The sequence below is a fragment of the Plecotus auritus genome (genome assembly GCF_963455305.1).
Source record: "Plecotus auritus genome assembly, chromosome: 5".
Taxonomy (NCBI): Eukaryota; Metazoa; Chordata; class Mammalia; order Chiroptera; family Vespertilionidae; genus Plecotus; species Plecotus auritus.
The window spans coordinates 131,019,445-131,037,040 of NC_137776.1; the positions used below are offsets into that span (position 1 = coordinate 131,019,445).

Sequence of the window (17,596 nt, forward strand, 5' to 3'; positions counted from 1 at the left end):
TCATTTGGAGCCAAAGCCATGTCTCCAACTCCCAGAATAACACTCTTCTTTTCATGACTCTCTGACTTCCTTTCCTAATGCACTTGCATTCAGTCCACCTCCCTGTCCCCACACTAAAAAAACACAACAAAAACAAACAAAACCACAAAAAACTGGACCTCTTGCTATTTTATAAATAGTCTTGTCTCCTCAGTAGGTTTACCATTCAGGTCACCTGTACCTGGCATGCTTTCCCCCAGTGATCCATGAAACTTGACTCCATCATTTCCTTCAGCTCTCTCCTCAAATGTTCCTTTAATTAGGATGTGCCTCATGCCCATATCCTAATGTGCAACTCCTCCCGGACATTTCTTACACTCCTTTGCTGATTTGTGTTATTTTTAAGCTTAGCCCTTACTGTTTTTCTATATAAAATGCATTTTGTTAATATAATTTTTAACTTTTGTCTCCATCATAATCTCCATATCAACAGGAAAATTTTGTGGGCTTTTAGTTTTGTTTTCTAAGCACCAAACTGGTGCTAGCATGTAGTAGGCATTCACTTAATATTACGAAAATGAATGAATTAATGCTCTAGATGCCTTGGATAACTTGCTGCTCCTCAAGCAGAATGAGACAGATCAGCATGCGGTGAGCAGAGGTGGGGGGGGGGGGTAAGAGGGAGGGGCTCTAGGCAGTGTTGTGGGGATCCACCTCTGTAGAAGAGGAGGGGAGAAAGCAGGAATGGGCAAATCAAAGATGGGTTGCAATTGCCATTTCCACAAAGATCCCAGTCAACAGCACGGTAAACTTTTGCAGGGTGGCTAGGAGACCCTACCTTCATACTCTACACCCACCAGTCACTGAGTACAGGCTGCCCTTGAGTGTGAGACCTTGGTGAGGCAGCATGACCAGCTTAGGGCAACTTCAAAGTGGGATGAGAACTGGGCCTGGCAGTTGCTAACACGCCCAGCGGCTGGGTGAAAAGCTTTCTTAATCCCGAAAGGGTAGCTTTCAGGTGTCCACTGCACTTGCCAAGTATGCTGTGGCCACTTCCTAGAAGGTTCCTCCTCCTTAAACCACAGTCCCGCTAGCTTCTTCAAAACCTTACTCATTTGCCAGCTTCTCAAAGAGGCCTGCCCTTTACCTATTTTAAATTTAAAATACGCCCCCCCCCCCACACACACATTTACTCACAGAGCCATATAATATACCATTTGTTTAATTATTCATTTACCATTTATTGTCTGTCTCCTCCAACTAGTAGATATACTCCAAGAGGATAGACATTTTTGTCTCTTTTTAAAAATATATATTTTATTGATTTTTACAGAGAGGAGGGGAGAGGGATAGAGAGTTAGAAACATCGATATGAGAGAAACATCGATCAGCTGCCTCCTGCACACCCCCTACTGGGGATGTGCCCGCAACCAAGGTACATGCCCTTGGCCGGAATTGAACCTGGGACCCTTCAGTCCGCAGGCCAACACTCTATCCACTGAGCCAAATGGGTTAGGGCCATTTTTGTCTCTTTTGTTCACTGAAAAATTCATGAGCACCTAGAACACTACACATAGTTTCCAAATATTTGTGGAATGAATGAATGAAAGAACAAATGAATTTCAGGCTTCTGACTGAGCTGACTTTGTGATACTTACTGCTAAGATTTCTACTAAGGTTATCTGGTGATAACCTTTTTGATTTCACTGGTGATAACCTTTTTGATTTCACAGGGAAGGGTGAAGCAGAGCCTGACTATCAGGAACGAGCCTGCACTGCAACCCACTGACAAGATACTCTAAAGCCATCTTGTACAGCAACTAGGAAAGAAAAACCTGGAAAAGCAATGCATCCTATTAGAATACCCACCAACTTGCAGGAATAAACCTGGTTGCTCGAGAGCTGAAGTAGCTCTAATGTCTTTCTTTTCAGGGTGGGTGTAGCTCCATATTTCCTGAGGGGTAAGGAGACTTGGGGTATGTTTGGAGGCTAAGGAAGCCTCGAATACCAAGCTGTATCTACCTATAGTTTTGCCCCAAGAGTTAATGCAGGGAAGACGCGATGGAGCAGAAAGCCACCAGAGGGCACTGTGATACCTCTTTGTGATTAGCTTTCCAATGTAGGCTTGAAAGAGGCTTGGGGACAACAGCTTTAAAAAACCTAAACATAGAGGAATAGTTTGCTGATGTTAATAATTTTACTTTACTTTGAAAATACATAGGATAGGAAAGAATGTGTTGTATTTGGAATAAAAAAATCACAAAGGATATCAATTGAAATTTCACAGCTAAAAGATACACAATATCCCTTAAATGTCATGAAAATATACTAACCCTGCCTCATACTTTTGAAACTGCTCATAAAAATGACTCCAAGATACAATTTTTCACCTATCATGTTTTTAAGAATCTAAAATTCTGCCTATCCAAGCAGTCTTACAGATTGTTGGAAGGAGCATTAATTTGGTTTGATTCTCAAGGAGGGAAATTTGGTAATATATTTGAAAGTTGTAAGTTCATTTACCTTCGACCCCTCTCATAGTCAAAGGAATGCATCTTACCGATGTACCGCTTAGATACTAAGTTACATAAACAAGGTGTTGTTGTTGTTTTGTTTTTGATTTTCATTAAAACATCTTAATAGCTAAAGTTTGAAAATATAAATGTTGGGGGAGTCTGGTTAAATAACTTATGGTATATCAGAACAATAGAAAAACAGGAAGTAGAATATAAACAAGATGCTGTTTATTTACTAATATAAAAAGTCCTTTAAATTAGTTTAGGTGAATAAAAGCAAGGCCCATAATAATGGATAAGGCATGCCATCTCTCTCTCTTTTTACTTATGTTTTAGGAGTAAAGGATAATAATATACACATATATATTGGTCTTTGCAGAAATTTTACCAGGACACACAGATGCCAATAAGTATGGTCTTATTGAGGGTGACAAATGGAGAGAGTAAGACTTTGTCCTGTATGCCAGATGAAATGCAAGTTCATTTTCTATTCACAAAACTAGATAGATAGATGATAGATTGATAGATAGATAGATAGATAGATAGACAAATTCCATGGGGAAAACTTTTGGTTAGTCCTTGAGAAAATATTGGCAAATCATTTGGTATATCATTCAAATGCATCAGATATAGAAAGGGGTTTGTAGTCATAGTCACTAGGTTAGTTTGTAAGTTCCCAATTGCTTAAAATCAATTAAGAGGAGTCCTGGCAGCCTTGAAATGAATCAGGCAAATTTTCCAGCTGGGCTGTCCCAGGGAAAAGTTGCAGAGGTGCCTAGATTTTCCTTTGGGACCTCTTTTTCTTCTTCAGCATCTTGAATTTCCATGATAGTCTTATTCCCCACCTCATACTATTTGTCACAGATTGATCTGCCCTTTGGGTGAAGAGGAAATAAGTTATTGAGCCTTTTCCTTACTTGGTAATGGAGGTATTCTAATAATACATACATATTCATTTCTTCATGTAATGGTTATTGAGTATCGACTATGAATCTGGCACTGAACCACCTTTTGAGGATACAAATCTCTCAGACATAACCTTTTCCTCCTCCATAGAGCTCGTAATCCAATAGGAAGATGGCAGAGTGTAATTGCTTTGAAGAGTGATGTGTGCCTTGGAAAACCAAACAGGGGATTCTCTCCTTTTCCTGAGAGAGGGTGAAGATGGAATTATTTCATAGATTTTAAAATATGAGTAGGAATTCTCTAAGCAAACAGAGGTTGGGATGGGGGGAGGGGGGATTATTCTTAAGCAGAGGGGAAAAACACTTATAGAAGTCAGAGGTTTGAAAAACAACAACAACATGGTCTATTAGAAAAAGTGCTGGAGAGTTTAGTGTGACTATTGTATGTTTGTTGACTTATTTTTGCATTTTGAGAGGAATTACTGCCATTATTGCTACTATTATTAAGTACTTCTTAGTAATATGTGTTCTAGTACATTATGCTATTTAATGATAAGAATAAAATGGAAGTACTTAATTGTTATCTCCATGGTGGAGATAATGATACTGAGGAATAGAAAAGTTAAGTGATTTGTCTAGAGTTACACATATAGGTAGAGCTAAGACTCAGATTAACATCTGATTTCCAACCCTGTGCTCCAAAGTGTGAATGAGAGTGTTTGCTACATCTGTGCTCCTTTCAGATTCATATTTTACTTTCCTCCAACCTAATCTCTAACACTGGGCATGAGCCTGAGGTAGCTCATCAACAGTCTTCCCTGCACGTGGGATTCCAGTGTGGTGTGTCCCAGAGGTAGTGTAGGCAGAAAAACCAGAGGAAAAGGGGGAAATTCAAGTGTTAGGTCCTGGGCTCCCTTCCATCCTGTCATCTAGTGCTGCCTGGGACTCCCAAGCATGGACCACTGCTAACCTCCAGGAAGCCCTCTCAACCTGTCTGCGTCCTGAAGGCAGCCTTTGCTTCCTGTCCTTGTCCTTACAGGCATAAGGGTGATAATGTCTCTACTAGACCTTCCCTTGTGTTTCCCTACATACATCCCACCGTTTTGTAAATAGGTTCTTTATTAAACTCTTTTCAATTTATCTTTATTTGAAAGCACCATCTGACTTGAGTTGGCACAGGATCAGCATTTAAGAAATCATTGTTACTATCTAAGTGAGAGTTGATGAAAGTTGAGTGTGGCACAGAAATGAAGGGGATAAATTGGATCCCAAAATAATATGAGAGAAATCCGAACTATAGAAGAGAGCTACAAGGAAAGAACAATATTCTTTAGTATTCTTTTTTATTTTAATTCCTCACCCAAGGATATTTTTTTATTGTTGGTTTTTTGTTTTGAGAGAGAGAGAGAGAGAGAGAGAAACATTGATGTGAGAGAGGAACATCAATTGGTTGCCTCCTGCATGTGCCATGACCAGGAATTGAACCTGCAACCTTTTGGTGTATGTGAGGACACTCCAACAAACTAAGCCACCAACCAGAGCAAGAAAAATATTCTTAAGGTTTGAGTTCTGTAAAGGAGTTCAAGTGGACCTATATTGCGCCTTTCACATTATACTGCACAGAGGAAAACAGACTAAATTATTTACATTACTACCATGGTTCCTAAATGACATTAAAACACAGTTAAGGTCTACATGTGTTGATGTACATAGAGCACATTACTCATTCATGGAGGTGGGGAGGGGCATTGGTGCCCAGTATCTGATGGTGATTCATCAACAAGTGATGAATATCAAGTAGGTATGACAAGAAGTAAGAGCATACCCTGGCAGGTGGCTCATGCAGTAAGGTGTATCAGCCTGCCCCATCTTAGTTCTGAGGATTCAGGGAGGCGGTTAGCCTCAGGGGGGTTCTGGGAGGCAGTCAGCTTCAGGGGGTTCAGGGAGGCAGTCAGCCTCAGGGGGGCTCAGGGAAACAGCCTCAGGGGAGTTCAGGGAGGCAGTCAGCCTCAGGGGGGCTCAGGGAAACAGCCTCAGGGGGGTTCAGGAAGGCAGTCAGCCTGGGGGGGGGCGTTCAGGGAGGCAGTCAGCCTCAGGGGGGTTCAGGGAGGCAGTCAGCCTCAGGGGGGCTCAGGGAGACAGCCTTATGGGGTTCAGGGAGGCAGTTAGCCTCAGGGGGTTCAGGGAGGCAGTCAGCTTCAGGGGGGCTCAGGGAGGCACAGCCTCAGGAAGAATGTCAGCAACTAGCAGGATCCCTGCTATGAAATTCAGTTCAGAGTCCAACTCCAGATCCTGGAAAAGGACAGAGGCAAAGGGAAAAGAGGTACTGGCAGGACAAAGGACAAGGCTGGCATATTGCTGCATCCCTTGAATGTTTGCTTAAACCACCCCATTGTGCAGCAGACTGGAGCAAGGCTGAGGGCACTGAAGGTCAAGTGGCTCTAACTGTGGGGAGTGAGAGTCCCTAACACAACCCATTCACACAGGCAGTCAGCTGTGAGTTTCTGCCACGCCTAAGCTTTCATCATGTGGTCAACATGTCTATTTCCCCTTACGTCCGAAGCAACAACATTCTGGTGCGTTTTAGGAAACTCTGCTATCTTCATGTGAGTTGTGGGACATAAAACAGGGCAGGCATAAAACCAATGGCATTGCATTATTAAATTCTGTTTCCTATGAGATTCCTTTTCATGGTAAAAAAAAATAATAGGTGGTCGGAGTTCAGAAAATGAAATATTTTCAACATTAGCTTCTTTCTGGGGTTTAAAAATATATTTAGACTTACAATCTCTAGGACTCATACATAGAAAGTGACTTCTTAAATTAACACATCAATTACTTACACCAAATGGATAAGAATGATTACACTGAAATAATAAATAACCTTTTATAAGGAACACTTTATAGGAGATAAAATATAGATGGTCTCTGAGTTATACAGGTGCTATATTAATCATTGAGGTGTAAATTATAGAGGTGAAGAGTTTACGCTTCTCTCCTTTGTGTTGAGCATTCTGATAAATGAGTGTCTAATGTGACAGGAAAAGATAACATAATGAATATCTTATTGTGCTTGAAGGAACATGAAAAAAAAAATAAAATAAAACTGACACTGTATTCTGTTCCAGGGACAATAAAAAGCCAGAAGTTCCTGGCCTGCCATACTGCAGTTGAGGGTGACTGACAGACAGCATGTTGGCACCAGCATTGAGGGAAGTGATGGGCTTCAGCTCCAGGTGAGTTCAGTTCTCCCAGACACAACAGGTGCTGAGAGAACCCTTCCCCACAGAGTTCATGAAGTATCTCTATCAAGACTTTCACCCTTTCAAAATATCGGGCTTCTGCATTTTTTGAAAGATTGTAGGTTTCTTTCAATTCTATGGTGCTTTAAAGTCAATGCACAGTCTCTTCTTTCTGCTTTTGACTTTAAGTGAGTACAGGTAACTATGCCTGGGTCTCCTATGCCTGAATTACAAGTAGAGTGAAAGATGAAACATCACACAGTTACCTGGGGGTAAGGAAGGAAGGCTATTTATAGAAGGGACCAAAGTGGGAACCCAGCGTCATTAGCATTTTAAAATTATAGATTGTTCCATAGCCTTTTAAATATCTTTTTTAAAAATATGTTCTTATTGATTTGAGAGAGAGAGAGAGGAAGGGAGGGGGATAGAGAGATAGAAACATCGATGAAAGAGAAGCATTGATCAGCTGCCTCCCGCATGTTTCACACTGGGGATCGAGCCCCAAACCTGAGCACATGCCCTGACTGGGAATTGAACCAGTGACCTCTTGGTTCCTGGGTTGACACTCAACCACTGAGCCACACAGGCCGGGCTCATAGACTTTTTAACAGCAGGCACTGAGGGCTGTTACTCTTAAGGACCTAAAACTTCATCACTGAGTTATACAATTAGAACAGACAGATAATTTCATAACTCAAAAGATGCTTTAATTTATGATTTTGAAATTATAAGAATCAGAATGGCCAAATATATCCTTTGCTGACAGATTCTAATTATGATCCTTCTTGAATTTGTACCTTCAAGAATCTGTTGTCAGAATGTATGTATCACTAAGGACATTAATATTAAACTTCTTGGGCTGAAGAGAGTAATGGGCTATAAGTTTAGGAAGTGAAAGATATGTTATACAGCTTTTTAAAAATATTTTTTTTATACTTTGCAAGACTTACATAGGTCTACATGCATGTCCTTGTAATTCACATAGTTTCAAAGATTAATAAAGAAGGTAAGCTAATCAAGAAAAATAGGGAAAGTGCTATAAAAAGATACAAGGAACATGCAATGCGTTTTAGTTCATTTATCAAATACTAGAGGCCTGATGCATGAAATCCTCGCAAGGGTAGGCCTTCCTTCCCCCGGCTGCCAGCTTCGCAGCCCTGACCCCCGCCCGCACCCACCTTGGCCTGATGCTGCCCATGTCCGCTGCTATACACCCCCAGTTCCCCGATTCTGCAGAGCCCCCCAGTTGATCGCCCTGCAGGCTGGTGGCCTGGCCTCCCTCTGCAGAGCCATTGTGGGGCAATGGTGGGGCCCCCTCACTAATCGCATCGCACTGGCCTTGGCTGGCCTGGCGCCAGCACATGTCATAGCGTGGTCATCTGGACAGTTCTGCTGTTCAGCTGTTCAGTCGATTTGCATTATTACACTTTTATTATATAGATGTTAATCCCTCCTTTTGACACAGCAATTCTATATCTAGTGATTTAATGTAAGACAATAATTAGGATGTCTAAAAATATTTAAACAAAAGATGTTTCTCATAGCCTGTTTTAATAGCAGTGAAAATGATACTCGGCCCAAATATTGTATAGAATATATATATATATATATATATATATATATATATATATATTATTTTTTTTCAAATAGTAAATTTCTGTAGAACTATCAAAACAGATGCTCTAGAATAATATTTATGACATGTAAAAAGGAGCAGGCATTTTTAAAAAATATATTTTTATTGACTTCAGAAAGGAAGGGAAAGAAAGAGAGAGAGAGAGAAACATCAATGATGAGAGAATCATTGATCAACTGCCTCCTGCAAGCCCCCCACTGGGGATAGAGCTGGCAATGCAGGCACTTGCTCTGAACTAGAATTGAACAGTAACCTCCTGCTTCATAGATTGACGCTCAACCACTGAGCCACACTGACTGGGCCACATTTCTTAATTTAAAATAGCAGGGTGAAAAGTATCTTTATAGGACAACATTGATGTGATTATAGAGAAACTAGAAGGAAAGAGATGTATATGATAGTTTTTACCATTTTTACTTCTAACTTACTGTTTTTCCCTGATATTTTCCAATAAACATTTTTACTCTAATCAGAATAAAATAAAACTTAATTGTGAACATTAAATCATTAATATTTATAAGATAAAAAGATAGACAAATCCTATCTAATAAAGAGGGAATATGCTAATTAACCATCACTCTGTCACAAAGATGGCTGCACCCACAGCTGAGGCCAAGTTCCCATAAGGAGCCTTAACGAGCAATTAGCAGGGACCTGAGGCTACGCCCTCCCCTGCCCCTGTGGGGCTTGACCGGGGACCTCAGGCCGCCTTCCACACCCAGCAGGGCTTGACAGAGTACCTCAAGGTGTGCTTCCCGTCCTGGTGCTAGGCTAGGGGACCTCAGGCTGCTCCCCCCGCCCCAGCACCAGGCCGGGGGACCTCAGGCCACACCCCCACCAGGTGGGGCTTGACAGGGGACTTCAGGCTGCACCCCCCAGCCCTACACCAAGCCAGGGGACCTGAGGCTGCGCCCCCCTGTCTGGCGGGGCTTGACAGGGGACCTCAAGGTGCACCCCCAGTGCTGGGTCGGAGGAACTCAGGCCACACTCCCCGCCCAGGGGGGACCTGAGGCTGCACCCCCCTGCCAATGGGGCTTGACAGGGGACCTGAGACTGTTCCCCCCTCCTAGTGCCGGGCCGGGGGACCTGAGACTGCGCGTCCCCCCTCCCACCTGGCGGGGCTTGACGGGGTCCTCAGGCCATGCCCCCAACCCAGTGGGGCTTGACAGGGGATCTCAAGGCACGCCCCCCACCCCAGTCTGTCTGAGGGACCTCAGGCCATGCCCCCCGTCCTGGCACAGGGCCAGGGGACCTGAGGCTACGTCCCCTGCCTGCTGGGGCTTGACAAGGGTGGAACTGGCCAGGTCTGGATCTAGCCCAATGAGGGCGGGGGCCAGCCAGGTCTGGGTCTCATGCGATTTTAAGGTGCACGTGGGTGGGCGGGGACTTGACTCTGGGTCCTGTGGTGTGCCCCAGATTCTGACAGGAGGAAGGTTTTCATGTACATTTTACTAATTTTCTTTCATCTCTGACACTTCTATTATTGAGGAAGGGCAAATAGCAGTATTAAATTATGTCCTCTAATTAATCCCCTTTTAACGTGCACGAATTTCGTGCACCGGGCCACTAGTCTATAATAAAAAAGTGTAATATGCTAATTAGACCCGACAACCTTCCTGATGAAGCCGGCGCTGCGAGGGAAGCCCGGGTCCCGGGTGCCTGCCAGTGGACAGAGGGAAGCCCGGGTCCCGGGTGCCTGTAAGTGGACAGAGGGAAGCCCGGGTCCCGGGTGCCTGCCAGTGGACAGAGGGAAGCCTGGGTCCCGGGTGCCTGCCAGCAGACAGAGGGAAGCCTGGGTCCCAATGCCAGAGGGAAGCTGGTGCCGGCAGCTAGGGGAAGGAAGGCCTACTCTTGCACGAATTTCGTGCATCGGGCTTCTAGTAAGGTTATAAAATAGAATTGGGGTAACACCCTGTATGTGTGTAAAAGTAAAAGCATATTTATTTAGTTTTTATTTATAAGAAAAAATATAAAACTTTTGTTTAAGTAAATGAGAGTTTGGGAGAGTGGAGATCATTTCTGTTCAGTAAATGTATAAAGGCCCCAAAGAAAGATTGACATTTGAGTAAGGTCTTGAAGACTAAATATACAGAAATGGGCTTTTATTTTTATGGATCATAACCAATGTTGATCTGTTGAAATGGATAAATGTACATATTATGCTCACTTACATTGTTCCACTTTTCATTTTGTAGACAGTCATAGCATAAGTGCTACACATTGCAGAAACTTGAATATTATTATACTTCTTTAAAGCTTAAGCTAAATCAATTTGATACACTAAATGCTATCTTTTATTATACACTTACTCTTTGTAAATATTGAAGGCAATAAGAAAATATTCATCAAGTCTTTGAAATTACTTATGCTCCATTTCCATATTCTACTGCAATTCTAAATTTTTCTGACTTTAGTGATACATGAATATGTTGTACATTTACTTAAAGTCATAGAAGAAATGACTCTTAATTTCTCGGTATCTATCTTCCCCGTCAACTGTGGGCTTTTAAGTCCATCTTTTGCCCTTCTTAGTCTTACTATCTATTCTTCATAATTCTTCTTCTTGTGCTCTCCATCCCAGTATGTACATTATAACTGTGTGAGCTAACATGAAGGGGAAACTAGAAGCATGACAGAAAAAAAAAAGTGTACAATGGTAGTTTAGAGGTGTCAGCATCCCCCCATGGGTGCAGGTGGACAGAGTTGGGCTCAAATATTTATCCTGCCATGAATGCGTTAAGAAGCCCAGAGCATACTATTATTTTCAAGCCTCAGGCTTAATTACAAGTTATTCCTATTCCATCAGTCAACTAATACAAATGTTTGTGGAAGCCTTTTGGAAATGATTAAGCACTTTGCAGGTGTGAGTGTTGACTGGTGTGACTGACCATAAATAATAGATATAACTTACCAAAACACATATGTGTGCATATATGTGTGCGTAAGCATCTAGAGAGAGACTATTTCTACTAAAAGTGGAAGTAGTTGTTCCTGTAAGGAAATCACTTTTGCTTTTTACTAATGTATGCTCAAGTACTTGAAGAAAAAGCCACCTCCTTTCACTTTAATGCATGGGGCTTGCCCATCAAATTGGCATGGGTCAATAGTCCTGGAGGTGTTCTCTCTGCCCTTTGATCACAAAGGGAATTCAACTCTGGACAAAATCCCAAGATAATGAGCTTGGCAACACAGAGCAGCTTCCTTTTATGAAATACACTCACAAACTAAATGTGTAATGAAAATTAAGATAGAATATTAAGATAGCGTTGATTCATTGATCTGAAAACTATTTCTAACCATATAATATTAATAACACTCGTGACCTGAAATTTAAGCTGCAGCTATATCACACAACAAAAATAATTTTAAGATTGCCAACAACTCTAGTAATAATTGAATTTAACAATTAAATTTACATTTACTTGAATTACTATAATGAGGATATATTGCAAAGTAAAATAAAATACTGGAAATTTTCAAAGATGAGAATTTGTTCATACAAATCTGTATTCGGTAGTCACTTGAAAAAGTATGCCTAGAATAAATAAAAATATATTTCATGCTGGTCGCACTGAGTTCCAAATAATATGTAGTAAAATCTGGCAGAATTAGATCATCACCAATCCAAACTCTCAGCTGTTTTTTGTGATTTACATTTCATTCAAGTGACACGAAAAGAGACCAGAGCTAAAATAAATAAATAAGTAAATATCTGTGTTTTCCGACGGTCTTAAGCGACCCTGCTAGCCACAGGTTGACAACCGCTGCTGTAGAGCCTAAGACCGTCGGAAAACGCAGATATTTACATTGCGAATCATAACAGTAGCAAAATTACAGTTATGAAGTAGCAACGAAAATAATTTTATGGTTGGGGGTCACCACAACATGAGGAACTGTATTAAAGGGTCGCGGCATTAGAAAGGTTGAGAACCACTGGACTAGAGGCTCATTGCATGAAATTTGTGCACTTGAGGGGGGGGGCCCTCATCCCGGCCTGTGCCCTCTTACAGTCTGGGAGCCCTCAGGGGATGTCCGACTGCCGGACGGACATCCCTCTTCACTGTCCTGGACCCCTCGCTCCTTACAGCCTGCCTGCTCACTGCTCTTTAGCACAGCCACAGAGGCAGGAAGGCTCCCGCCACTGCTGCTACGCTCACCAGCCGTGAGCCTGGGACTCCCTCTGTGGGATTGCACTGACCAACATGGGCAGCTCCTGCATTGAGTGTCTGCCCTGGTAGTCAGTATATTCCTGGTGGTCAGTGCGTATCATATTATATTCCTGGTGGTCAGTGTGTGTCAGTATATTCCTGGTGGTCAGTGCGTATCATATTATATTCCTGGTGGTCAGTGTGTGTCAGTATATTCCTGGTGGTCAGTGCGTATCATATTATATTCCTGGTGGTCAGTGCGTGTCAGTATATTCCTGGTGGTCAGTGCATATCATATTATATTCCTGGTGGTCAGTGCGTGTCAGTATATTCCTGGTGGTCAGTGCGTATCATATTATATTCCTGGTGGTCAGTGCGTGTCAGTATATTCCCGGTGGTCAGTGCGTATCATATTATATTCCTGGTGGTCAGTGTGTGTCAGTATATTCCTGGTGGTTAGTATATTCCTGGTAGTCAGTGCATGTCATAGCAACCAGTTGTTCCACCGTTTGGTTAATTTGCATATTAGCCTTTTATGATATAGGATATATATCTCGTGTGTGTGTGTGTGTGTGTGTGTGTGTGTGTGTGTGTGTGTATTCAGATAACAACTTATTAGTGTTGGATGCTAGAAGATAAGGGGAGATCAAGAGCCAATTGTTTTCCAGAAGACAGACAACGTTTCATTTGTGTTAAAACAATGGAAAAGGCCTCTTAAAGAAAGTGGAATTTAATGTCAATTAAACAGAAATGATGTGCAGGTTGGGGGTGGCATTGTGGATGGAGGAAACAATGTGCATGGAAAAATGACTTCAAATGTGAGGAGACATGGAAAAGGACAGCTAGGGATTCTGTTTTAGGAAAGGGCAGCAGTAATGAAAAGGGTAGAGATTGATTTTGGTGATCTTGCGTATTAGCCCAAGGAGTTTGCTTTTTATTTTTTCATGATCCCCCTCCACTGATCTGTAGACTTCACGTTGTGTTAGACCCCAAGAACGTCACAAGTACAACACTTGTAAATATTTTTTTCTAGAGTCAGAGGTATTAGTACTCAATATTGGCATAGGAGGATACTTTCCCATGGGAGAGTGGGGTGGTCAGAATGTTTTTGCACTAGCTGTCTCTCATGCAATTTTAATTCAAAATAATCAGTATGCCAAAGTGACATATTTGGGGGCTGGGTATATTCTCTCTTCACTTTATCTAATATGTTCTATTGGGTTTTAAATTTTATTTATCCTACTTTTAATTTCCAGTACCATTTTATTGATTATTACCGTACGCTGTTTTTGTCTTATAATCATAGCACGTATCCCAATGTTTTTGTTGTCGTTCTTTAATTTTCTGTATTTTATCTCAGGTTGCTATTGTAGGTCTTAGCTACAGGTCTCAGTCATGTTGCAGTTTTGATCAAATGACTGATCTTTTGTTCCCCAATTGTCTGTTACAGTGGGGTTTGAGAGTAGGAGCCGGGGTAATGTAATTGCCTGCTGATGTTCTGGAAACCAAGCTGGGGGAGGGAGTTACATGTTCCTTGATGAAGTATGTCAACTTCATGTAATAGCTCTGTCCAGAATCTAAAGTGTACCAGGTTTATTTTGTCCAGATAAAAAAAGACGTAAAATACAGTGTTCGGGGTGGGGAGGTGATGGGAAGTGGAGAGGTAATTGCTAGCTGTGGGGGCTGAGAGAGCAACCACTTCAGAATTTTATGAACTGTTCCTTTTCCTTGACTGCACCTCACCCCTGTCTTCTGAAGCTTTTAGTTCTTCCAAGTACTGGGCTGCTTGGACTCTCCTGTGGTGACTACCTGACTTCTAGTGTGTACTTCACCCTGTGGGCACACGGGCAGTCCTTTCTCAGCTCTGCTGCACCACTCATCACTTCTCTCTCCTTACTCTCCACAGTCCATGGGACATAGCACCCGATTGAGAGGATGGCTCTGAAATCAGACTGCCTGGGCTCTAATCATAGCTTTACCGCTTACTGAATATGGGATGATCTGCAAGTTGCTTAATGGTTCTGTGCCTCCATGTCCTTGTCTGTAAAATGAGGATAATGATAGGGATGTTACAAACACTAGATGAGTTAGAATAGTATTGTTGGCTGCTGGTCACCTTTGCTGTTATCATCTCTCTTACCCTTGCATCTCCACTTTTAATTCTAAGCCTCTATAAGTTGACTTTTTAGGAATTTATTTTGCTGTCATTTGCCTGAGGTGTTGGGAAAGGAAAGAGATTAATACCAGTGGCCAAATCATCAGTGTTGTTTGTTTTTTTAAATCAAAATTATTAAGGCTTTTAATTTTATTTTTCTCATTCCCCTGCCAATTTCCTTTACTGGACAATGACATTTTTGTGTAATTAATACATTCTCTTTTGGCATACTCTTTAATTTCATCTTAAGAACAAACAATAATACTTTTTAAAACACGCAGGTTAATTTCAGGGTTTTATTTATCTACATGAAAAAATACTCATCTGTCTTCTAAGATACTTTGTTTAGAAGTATATGTGTGACGTCTCATAACCTCTGCTTATGCCATTGACTATTATTTTGAGACATTGCCATTGGTGTGAAAACTTATGTACAGGATGATTTAAGGACACATCCAATTAATATTGTAATAAAAACTTTACCAAAAAAATAAGGGGATCTTAGTTTGTTGTGTGTAACCTATTAAACAGGCAATAGAATCCCTATCTCCTGTGTGCAGATATTTGTTATAGAAATTCAGTTATTTAAATATTCATAAAATGAGAGTTGAGAGCAGCACTTTTGAAAAGCAGTTAATAATGAACAGACATCAGGGAGCTGTCATTATTACAGCAAATGCTTTTCAACTCCAGTGACTTCAGTGGTGCAGGATCAGGCCATCACATTTAATTAAAAGCAGTCAAAAAATAAACTGAGAAATTGAGCTGGAGAAAGCTGTCCTTTGCCAGGAACTAAAGGCAAAAGGAAAGCAAGTGAGGGAGAGCCTTGAAAGTAATAATGAATTGCGAAGCCCTACTGCCTGCAACTTGTAATGTGCTCTATCAGATTTTAGTATCAGTTAAACTAGATTAATAGAGCAATTGCCGATTCTCTATCTTAAATCCTTCTCCCTCCTTCCCCTATTATAGGCTCCCATGATAGATGGAAGCCTGGGTGGGTCAAAATTTCAATTCATTTCTCTGCTCAGTCACTTTTTAAATAATCCTGGCATCTAAGTTTGCTGGACACCAGCATTCTCTGTGATATTTTAAAAGCAGAAATAAATTTAGTTATTGACAGGCTTGCAGCCCTTATTTCCAGAGAGGCTTATTTCCTTCTTATTCAACAGACTGGGGGGGTGGTGGGGGGGAAATCCCCAGGAAGGCAAGCGATTGACATCTCCTTCTACCACTAAGGGCTACCAGAGTGAAGTGAATGACAAAGAGAAGATCACAAATCTGTGGTAGCTTTAAACACCCAGATTTATGTGAATCTGCAGAAATGGTACCACAAGGACAAAAACAATTTGCCCTCGATCATTTTATTCTTATAACAATGTTCTTTAATGAAGCTAAAGCTTCCCCGCTGTGACCTTATTATGTTTTTCAGCATCAGTGAGAAATAGATTCCTTCAGAATTGTAAGAGAGCTCATGAAACAGCAGGGATATTGAAATAGAGGATCAATTACTTTTTTTGCAGTAATTTTGAACTTGAAATGGCTCTAGCACAGCCGATGTAGACAAGAAGACAAACCGGCTTATTGAAACGCTGTGTACAAATTACACAAATCACAAAAAGCTGAGGTTAACAAACTGTTTTTGTTTCCTAATATCTTTCAATACGATTACACAGCATCCCTTTATAGGTTCTGTTCCAGAAGAAGCGAACAGAAACTGACAATAGAATTTATTTGTCATCGATTTAAATGTAAAATGTTAAAACCTATTTAAGAATCTTTCTGAAAACCGCCACATCACTGCTTATGGGTTAACTCGTACTCATTTTCATCTGAAGAAAGGATCTTGGAGTTAACAGTTATGATGGGAACCTAGAGGTCCAGATGAAGATGGAGACAGAAGAGAGGGTAGGGGTTATAAATGTAGTAGATTATTGTTGTATTTATGAAATACTCTAATTTGTGAAGTGCTTTCATATCCATTATGTCCTTCAATTCAGGCAACAGTCCTAGTAAGGCATGAACTCAAACAGGCATTGATGTCTTACAAATGCTGCAGCTAAGGGTGACTGATACTCGGGCAGGTTCAATGATTGGCACCAGGACTTATAATTACCTTACTTGCATCTGGCACTGCACCTAAATAATAGCCAGTACTCTTTCTTTCCCTTTAGTTTTCTTTTTAATCTTTTAATTGATTTTTTTTTGAGAGAGAGAGGAAGGGGGATAGATAGAGAGATAGAAACATCAGTGAGAGAGAAACATCCATCAGCTGCCTCCTGCACCCCCCCTACTGGGGATTGAGCCCACATCCAGGGCATGTGCCCTGACCAGGAATCAAACCGGTGACCTCCTGGTTCATGGCTCAATGCTTAATCACTGAGCCACACCAGCCAGGCTCTTTCTCTTTAGCTTTTGTAAAAACTCCCATCTATTAATATGCAAATCATTTAGCTGTAATAAAGTCAGTGTTACCAGAGTATATGATTTCCATGTCCATCTGCTGTATTCCGGCAGGACCACATTATCTGTGCTGACATGGGAGGCACATGGATCAGTGGGCCTTTAGAGAATGGGAACTCCTAAGTGTACTTCATTCAGTGACCTTCACCACACGCGGGACTCCATAGCCGTCCAAAAGATGGGAAACTGAGATAGCTGGTTAAGGGTTGTCTGAGACACTTCTTCACAAAAGGGACATGATTTGAAAGCCACATTCTTCCCTGGGCATGGACTTCTCTGCCTGAAGGGAGGTTGAGGTGGGGCTTGGGCAAGTATGTCAATCACCCTACCAGGGGTCCTCAAACTTTTTAAACAGGGGGCCAGTTCACTGTCCCTCAGACCGTTGGAGGGCTGGACTATAGTTTAAAAAAAAAAAACTATGAACAAATTCCTATGCGCACTGCGGGCCTGGGACGAGTTGGCTGCTAAGCAGGACAGGCAGCGGCACCCGGCGGGCCGGTAGTTTTGAGGACGCCTGCGTCAGTGAGATTGACTTAGAGAAATTGCTGAGGGTCC

At 41.7% G+C, this 17,596-nt stretch overlaps 1 protein-coding gene across 27 annotated transcripts in view; it reads left to right on the forward strand.

Annotated features, from left to right (window-relative positions):
- PTPRD (protein tyrosine phosphatase receptor type D) overlaps positions 1–17,596 on the forward strand; it is a 2,215,209-nt gene that overhangs the window by 638,071 nt on the left and 1,559,542 nt on the right. For all 27 annotated transcript variants that reach the window (XM_080668837.1, XM_080668841.1, XM_080668865.1 and 24 more), the window contains exon 4: positions 6,529–6,636. The gene's annotated coding sequence lies outside the window, so the exon portion shown is untranslated. The remainder of the gene's footprint in view (positions 1–6,528; positions 6,637–17,596) is intronic.